The 9,188-nt window shown below is 43.5% G+C and overlaps 1 long non-coding RNA gene across 1 annotated transcript; it reads left to right on the top strand.

The window, feature by feature from the left end:
• Positions 1–1,266: 1,266 nt before the first annotated feature.
• Positions 1,267–2,987, top strand: LOC136611593 (uncharacterized). The gene is made up of 4 exons (XR_010790295.1): positions 1,267–1,384; positions 1,922–2,013; positions 2,128–2,190; positions 2,932–2,987. It is a non-coding gene; the product is annotated as an uncharacterized lncRNA (long non-coding RNA).
• Positions 2,988–9,188: the final 6,201 nt, after the last annotated feature.

A 9,188-nucleotide genomic window follows, 5' to 3' on the forward strand; every position in this document is an offset into this window, starting at 1 on the left:
TAAGCCCTTCTGCTGTATGATTGACGCTGAAAATTTATTTTAAAAACAATGGTAGAATTGATGTTTTCTCTCTTTGCCCTCAAAACTAAAAAGTTTTTCAATGCATTATTTGCACCCGGAAATGAGGCCAATAAAACCTATAGTTCACCACGGAAAAAGCAAGCCCTCATATTGCCATGTCAGCAGAAAAATAAAAACGTTATGGCTTTTGAAAAGTGGAGATAAACATAAAAATCGTTGCGTCCTCATATCGAAAATAAGCCGTGTCCTTAAGGGGTTAAAGAATACACCTCCTCCTGCAACAAGCCAGCCCTCATACAGCTACAATGACAAAAAAATGGAAAAATGGTGCTTGGCTATTTCGCTATATGCTACAAGCATATAAGGAAAATGGTGGAATATTTTAAATTAATTCCAACTGCATTTCTATGGACGTAGATTGGTTCAGAAATGTCTTCAGCCCGTGGCAGAAAAGTCCTAGAATCCCCCATAACTGCCGTACTGACGGCTCTCCAGTCTTCGCTGGTCTTCACTTCCCTGAGCAGGGAGCCAGCGATAACGTCTCCAAGAAAAGGGCTACAAAACCGATGCAGCCAATCACCTGCTTCCTTCAGCCGGTGAATAGCTGTGGCACTTATGTTACCCAGTTTTAGGAAGTGAAGTTCAGCAGGTACTAGAGGGCCGGTGAGAAAAGTGGAAGGGTGAGCATGAATCCTGTGATTTTACTGCCGCAGGCTAAAGAGATTTTTGAACAAAATTATGTCCCAGGATAACCCCTTATAGCCCCTAGTTGCCATGGCAAATCACTGGATTCCTACGATTGCATTGTGCTAGGTCAATAGGGTGACATGTTAACGACTTAGATGTTGCAGTCAGCATTGACCAAAGTATCTAAGGGGTTAAATGACTGAGATCAGTGTTATCTCTGAATCTGCCTGTTAGCGTGTAGGTTGTAAGCTATACAATACAGCTAGTCCCCACAAGTAATGGGCGGGGAGGGGGGGGGCATAGCTCTTGTGCCCGTCCCATTTGCAATATCCCCTCAGTTCAAATAGTGTCTAGTAAATGCTGGACTTATTGTAATACATTACATTTATCTTCCCTCCTAGGATCCAGCGGTGTTCGTCCAACCGACTCTGGCACAATCTCTGATTCCTTCAAAGAGAGATTAGTATTCCACCAGGAGCTTAACCGGGGAAGTTACGGCACAGTCATGAAGGCCGAAGATGCTTTAACCCACCGAAAATTTGCGGTTAAGATCATCAGCAAGACGGCCCTACGAGCTAAAGGGAAGGAGAAGTACATCATCGTGGAGAAGCAAGTTCTACAGCTGGCATCCGGAAGCCCTTTCCTTGTGCATGCAGACTTTGCCATCCAGACCAAGGTATAACTGTCACCTTGTGTTAGTGAATGTCATACACTACAAGCTTCACCACTCTATGTAGAACACTGGCAGGGACATATAGGAAAGTTATAGGCCACATGAAGGTCAGAAATTGTCTCCTTCCAGCCAGAAGAGTAATAGTTCTTGGAGAAACTCATTTCCAGCCACGTAATTCTCTGCATAAGGGCTTAAACATGTGGGCATGTATTAGTCATGTTATGCGGCTGTGATAGTCATGGCCGCGTAACGGGACAAAACAAAAACATTGATTTCAATGGTTTCATTTTCACTAGCAGGATTCTTGTCTGTTAATAGTACGGGTAAGAAAAGATAGAACTTCCTGTATCTTTCCCGCTGTTTTTTTGAAACTCCTGCGCTGTGGTGCGGAGTTTGAACAGCCCGAGAAGAAAAAAAAACAACCTGTTAATGCGCAGTATACTCCATAGCAGCGAGCGTAGTTCAGCCGAAAGTACTATTTTACTATGAAAATGTGCGCAGGCTCATTTGGTAATGTGACATATCGGTCCTATATTGCAGAAGAATGTTCTATTTGGATTGGAGTTCGTGAGCTGCGGGGACCTCTTCGACCTTCTACTGAGGAAGGGGAGACTTGACCTCACCAGTTCCAGGTGAAACTCTAGATTACATTGTACATATATGAGATGTGGAATAATAAAGAATAACATCTCTATGAGCTGATTGTCTTATTTTTGGGATATAATACTCTTTTTTTCCTTTTGAAGATTCTATGGCGCCGAACTTGTTTGTGGGATCCAGTTCTTGCACCGTAAAGGAGTCATCCACAGGTAATGACTTTCTAATTACTCACTTATTAAAGGGGCCTCTCATGAAAACAGCCCTTAACCAAACACCCTTTTAAGACTGGATTGACATGAACGTATATCGGCTCGGTTTTCACGCCGAACCGATATATGTCGTCCTCATCTGCTGTGGGGGGAGGATGGAAGAGCCAGGAGCAAAAACTGAGCTCCCACCCCCTCTCTGCCTCCTTTCCATCCCCTCTCAGCCCCTCTGCCCTATTTGCAATGAAGAGAGGCGGGGCGGCGCTAAGTTCTGAGAATTAGCCCCGCCCCATCCCGCCTCTCCCCATTGCAAATAGCGCAGAGGGGCGGAGAGGAGGCAGAGAGGGGGCGGGAGCTCAGAGCACTTCTCCTGCCTCTTCTAGTTCCCCCCCCTGCAGAGAGAGACGACGTATATCGGCTCGACGTGTAAACGGAGTCGGTATATGTTCGTGTGAATCCAGCCTTAGGCATGTAGATGTCTGTCTGAGAAGGACCCAACCTGCCCTGCATTAAATGGTCATGCTCTAAAGCCAGCTTTTCCCTCTAGAGTCCAAAACACCATGTCTTCTCATAGTGATAACAGCTGATTGCCAGCTGTTAGAGAAGATGGGCGTATGCTGGTGATTAGCTGCCATTTAAAAGGGACTCGCTTCATGAGACAACCTCTTAATTCCACTGTAAATTTATCACATATTATTACAAGCTGAACACTAACTTTATGTCCACATTTTTTTTATCTCACAGAGACCTCAAGCTGGAGAACATCTTGCTAACTGATACTGGCCATATTAAGATCACGGATTTCGGACTTTCGCTTGTCAACATGCATGGAGGCCGAACATCCATTGGTGTAGCTGGTACTGTAGGTTATATTGCTCCGGAGGTAAGACGAGAACTTTCTACTTTTTAAAAATTGTACTAATAATTTGCATGGAGGACTATGGGAGAGGGTGTAATAATCTGTTATGGAGAGTGAGATATCAGTATGGTCAATACAAGATGTCGCTCTACTAATACTAGTGCTCTTCTTTATTGCAGATGCAGGCCAATAAAGAGTACAACGCTGCTATTGACTGGTATGCGTTTGGTGTCATCCTTAATGAAATGTTGACCGGCGAGTGTGATTACGATCCTACACTCCTACGTGGGATTTCGTACAGTGCTAGAAGCATCATTGAAAAGGTCAGTATGTTCCTGCTATAAGGGTTTAGTACTAGGGGTTATACAGCATTAATAGTAGCTGACACTGTATAATAGATCTATGTACTGATGACTGTTTTAAACATACACATTTTATCCCAATCACCAATTCTAAAATGAGAGCAATAGATGCCCATTCATTGAGAACAGCATTCAGGGAGTAGTAATTGCTTTTGTCCGTACTGTGCCCAGATCCCAGGTTTCAGTTACTAAATTTTAGATACATTTCTTTACATTTTTAGCTCCTGCAGAAGGATCCTGCCTGGCGCCTAGGACTACATGGGAACATCAGAGGACATCGCTTCTTCCGGTACATCGATTGGCACTCCTTGGAAAGACTGAGAGTGACTCCACCATACATCCCTGAAGTAAGTGAACCTACAGAAATGTCAGTTGCTCCTCAGTAACTTCCACTCACTCAGTCTTCTGCTTCTAGATTTGTTACACATTTACATTTATTTATTTTGTTTAACGTGATTGTTCTCTAGAGTTGGGAAGGTTATCGGTTTATAAGATGGATAGTGTCTTCCTTACATTATGTTATAACATTCTTCTGCTTCTTTATTTTTATAGCCACCTGACTCTCATCCCACCTTCCAAGCAGCCAAGCTAGATGAGATTGAAGAAGCAGAGGCCAGTGTATCTCTACCACCAGATACACAGACCAGGTACCCCGGGTTTTCGTTTGTCAACTGGAAAACCCTCAGCAAGACACCCGCTGAATAAGATCATCAGAGCGAGCCGAGTACCGCAGCCTCTACAAGACCATCTGGAGAAGACCAGAAGAACCGATAGCCAACAGTCACCCTGGACCCTGGTATGGAGAAGCCAGCAGACCCACCCAGCAGCTGGCGGTAAGTAAGCGCTATAACATCTGCGCTACATGTCATAGGCATGTGGAACACTTTTCCATCTTACCGGTAAAAGAATTTCCCCATGCTTATGATAGCAATAGCTTTTAGTGCTGTCTTGGGCAGAGGGGAAATACACAGGTGTGTGATGGCCGGCTATGAAGGGGTGAAGAGGAGGCCGGATTTTTTTTACTTTAACACCTAAACACATGCCTATGACTATTGCACATTTACTGGTAATTACATTTCCTCATCCTTATGATAGTTCTATCATAGGTGATAAGGGAAAAGGTGTGAGATGGCCGGCTATTAAGGGGTAAGGAGGAGGCCGGATTTTTTTTTTCCCACAGATACCAGCTCCGCAATGTCATCAGAGCAAGCTGTGTGCCCTCTGGAGGACTATTCAGAGAAGACCAGAAGATTTGATGGCCAGCATTGACCTTGGACCCCTGTATGGAAGAAGACCCCATTACTCTGAAGACCCCTCACTGGGTTGAAGATTCCTGGAGAAGACCTGGGGAGAAGCCAGCAGATCCTCCCAGCAACTAGTGGTAAGTAAGCGCTAGAACATCTGCTCTACAAGTCATAGGCATGTATAAGATATTTTTCACTTACCAGGAAATCAATTTCCCCATGCCTACGATAGCAATAGTGTCTAGTGATGTCTTGGGCAGAGAGGAAATATGCAGGTGTGTGATGGCCGGCTATGAAGGGGTGAAGAGGAGGCCGGATGTTTTTTTTTTTACCTTAACATCTAGACACATGCCTATGAAATTGCATATTTACTGGTAATTACATTTCCTCCTCCTTATGATAGTTCTATTATGGGTGATAAGGAAAAAGGTGTGAGATGGCCGGCTATTAAGGGGTAAGGAGGAGGCCGGATTTTTTTTTTCACAGTTCCACAATGTCATCAGAGCAAGCTGTGCGCCCTCTGGAGGACCATCCATAGAAGACCAGAAGATCTGATGGCCAGCATTTACCACGTACCCTGTATGAAAGAAGACCCTATTACTCTAAAGGCACCTCACTGGGGTTGAAGATTCCTTGAGAAAACCCAAGGAGAAGCCAGCAGATCCACCCAGCAGCTGGCGGTAAGTATGGCTTATAACATCTGCGCTACAAGTCATAGACATGTATAAGATATTTTGTTTCACTTACAGATAAATAACTTTCCCCATGCTTATGATAGCAATAGCTTCTAGTGCTGTTTTGGGCAGAGGGGAAATACGAAGGTGAGTGATGGACGGCTATGAAGGGGTGACGAGGAAGCCGGATTTTTTTTTTTACTTTAACAACTCACTTACACATGCCTATGACAATTGTACATTTACAGGAAATTACATTTCCTCATCCTTATGATAGTTCTATCATAGGTGATAAGGAAAAAGGTGTGAGATGGCCGGCTATTAAGGGGTAAGGAGGAGGCCGGATTTAAAAAAAACAAATTTTTTAAAGACACTAGCTCCATAATGTCATCAGAACAAGCTGTGTAATTGACTATAAGGGCGCCCACCCACTGGCAATTTTTTTTCCTTTGCGTTTTTTCTCAAGAGCAATTAGTTTTGAATGTGTTCCTGTCCACTGGCGTTTTTTTTTTTCGGTCCGTTGCAATTTTTAACATAGGAACTGTCAGTTGCATATGTGTCCTTATTTTTCTCTTAATGCACCCATGAATGTCAATGGAAATTAGCGGAAAAGGCGCGAAAAAGCCGCGAAAAACGTGCAGAAAACGCACCAAAAACGCGCGGAAAACGCAGCGTTTTTCACGCACGAAAATCGCAAACGCCAGTGGGTGGGCGCCCTAAGGGTCAGTGTGCTGTTCAAGTGCAGGGAAAAAAAATTGCTCACGTGTTTGACCCCATTCCAAAGAATGGGGTTCATAATTGTGCAAGATATGCGTGTGTTGTAACGCACAAATCTCTCACAAGTAGCTCGGCCTTCAGTAGAAGTTAGGCATTCTAAAATGCTGTGGATTTGCAATACAATGAGTGAATTCCGCTGTGAAAATCTGCACCAAAATTCACATCAAAGTCCACTTGGGGATTCTGGCGTGGATTTTCTCCTTGATGTACTCTTAACATGCATCCTTAATTGTGGCCATTATGCACCAGCTAGTCATACTAATGGGTGGAGGACGTCAGATATTAAGAGATGTAGGAAGCCAATTGTTTTGTGTTTAATTTGTTTTACACTATTACTTCTTCTAAATAGATGACAGGAACACCTTGACGAGGTGCCACACATCAGGACGCCCAAAGAAGAGTCCATGCAGTAGTACGGTCAACAGACACAATCAATGGAGGAGTTTCACATGAGGAGCATCCGGCTGAACCATTTACTGACCACTTGTGTGACTGACTAGATGGAGGAATTCTGATGGACGGAACGTTGTGGATTTATCTATAATTACACTGAAGATGTGGGTTATATGGAATGTTATTATATGTGGTCAGGTTTATGAAATGTATTATACCATCTAGTCTAGGGCCACATGGCGCTTGTGACTGCATCACAGTTTGCATGGCCAATGTTGTTGTGTAATCCTAAACTTATTGTGTTGTATCATTAATAATAAATGATTATTAATAAATATTAGTGCTGTTGTGTATTATTTCATACATTAGGTGATAGATTTACTGTTATTTTCCTGGTGTCGAACATTGACGGCCTATTTGTAGCATATTGTAGGCCATCAACGTTTGTCTTTAGTACTGCATCACCTTCAAAGCTTCTCCCTGCACAGCGACGCTTCCTGCACAGGGCGGATTTCCAGCAGAATTCCTGCAGTTTGGCCAAACCGAAAACCACAGGAATTTGTCTGGAAAAGCGCAGCTTCAAAACCTGCGGCATTTCGCCATGTGTTTTAGAGTGGTTCGGCTGCTTAGATTCCGCTGTGGCTTTCTCTCCCCAAAGAGAGGAGCAAGGCCGCAGCGGGAAAAAAAAATTGACACGCTGCATATTCTAAATCCACACCGCAACACTGGTTCTGCCTGGCTTTGCTGTGACGGATTGACCACCCCGTGTGGAAGAGATTTTTGCAAATTCTTGTCCACATGACTGGCCAACACAGGGATTAGCAGCTGCAGGCGGACTTCCGCACGAAAATTCTGAACCTAGCCTAAGGGCTAAAATAGATGAACGTGATTTCATCATGTTTTGCAAATGTAAAAATAACGGCCGCAAAACATGACCATTGATTTCAATGGTTTTGGCTTGATTAGCAGGAATTTCGCACATTAGTACTACTCGCAAGCGAAGAGAAGACTTCCCCTATCTTTCACGCACGTAGAAAAACTAAAAAGGGCAGAACCTATCTTCGTGCTTTTTATTTAAACTGCGGCAAATAGCGCAACATTTGATCGGTAAAAATAAAGCATTTTGACTGGTTCACGCGCTAATATGCTCCGTAGTGGAGCCGCCCTAAGTGTCAGCAAAATACCCTGTCATTTTTAATGATCTGGCTCAAATAAAAGCCACTCTCCACTTCAGTCCCATCAGTTAATACCTAAGGGCTTAACCGCTTAGTGATCAGCCAATAGTGTTTTTACATCCAGCCTAAGTGGGCTTTAATCCCTGAGGACGTAGAAACACGCATCCTGCAGGGATTAAAGTCACATGGGCTATGGATGTGAGAGCTCAATGCTGTCAGTGCCCGGAGGCAGCCGACAACATGGAGCTGTCATCCCAGACTGCAGGGAGCTTCCCCAGTAACACAATTGCATTAAAGTAAATAAAAGTTTTTTAAAAGTTTGCGTTTTAGCTCCCTTCATGGATCGCTTCTATGAGGGGGGCTGAAACAGTTCATCCAGGTCTTCCTAAATGTTTCGCGCTAATATGGTCCGGAAGGAATCTACGTCATCTTCTGCACATGCGCGCCAAAGGACAAATGGTGGTGCATGCACAGAAGAGCAGATCTCTGTGGGACATTTAAAATTTCCTGTGTCCCGACTATTGAAGGTAGCCGAGAGACAGGAGATGTCACTGGGGACTGTGGTGAGCGGTCTCTGATCACGGAAAAGTTAAAAAAGTAAATATTTCAGCTGTCCTCATGTCCTCATGGCAGCTGAGAATACTCACCCCAGTAGAATTTTTTTTTTTGCGTTGGGCAGTGTCAATGTGCGAAACACATAGGGGATGCTAGGGGATGGAGACCTCTCCCCATGTGTATGGAAATTCATTTTGAATAGCTTTTCCTAATTGGTGGGCGCTATTAATACTTAATAATTGGGATTTGGAGAAGTTAACCTTGTAGTTGGAAATGATACGACAAATGATAACCTTTATATTGAATGAGACCTAGGGTAGCGTCCTCCTATTCTGTGCACCACAAGAGAGAGGGGAGGAATGGATGTACCAAACATTATGGCCTTTTATAGGGGAAGCAATCAGTCAGGCTCATGCTTGGTGTTTTTACTCGCAGACAACATTCATAGAGAACCAGATGCTTTTGACCGATCCCTAGAGATACTGAAGTGTCCCACCATAGAAACAATGATCACTGCATGGCTCCATCTCATACAGTTCTCCAAAGGGCACTCCTCAAGAAAAGAATTAATCCCAGAACTCTCAGTGCAGGATGGAGAGAAAGAAGTGTTAGTGACATTAAGGACCTAATCTTAGAAAATAAGCTGATCCCTATATGAGTATTAAAAGAGAAATATGACCTCCCAGGAATGAACTTCCTGAACCATTTTGGGATTAAAAAGGGCTAATTCCCATTAGTACTGTCTTTACGGATATATCTACACAACTTTTAATTCAGGCCCCTCAAAATGGGAATGCACTTCTTCTATGATATTCTAATAGGGAAAAGAGAACTAGAGGAGAAACACTTTAAAAAAGTTCACCTTCTGAACTGGAAAAAAGAAATAGGGAAAACGTTTTCTTCCCAATAATGGACGAATGCCTTTGGCTGGGTTCATAAAAACTCTCAGAGTTCCAATTTGT

The sequence above is a fragment of the Eleutherodactylus coqui genome, chromosome 1 (genome assembly GCF_035609145.1).
Source record: "Eleutherodactylus coqui strain aEleCoq1 chromosome 1, aEleCoq1.hap1, whole genome shotgun sequence".
In the NCBI taxonomy this organism is placed as follows: Eukaryota; Metazoa; Chordata; class Amphibia; order Anura; family Eleutherodactylidae; genus Eleutherodactylus; species Eleutherodactylus coqui.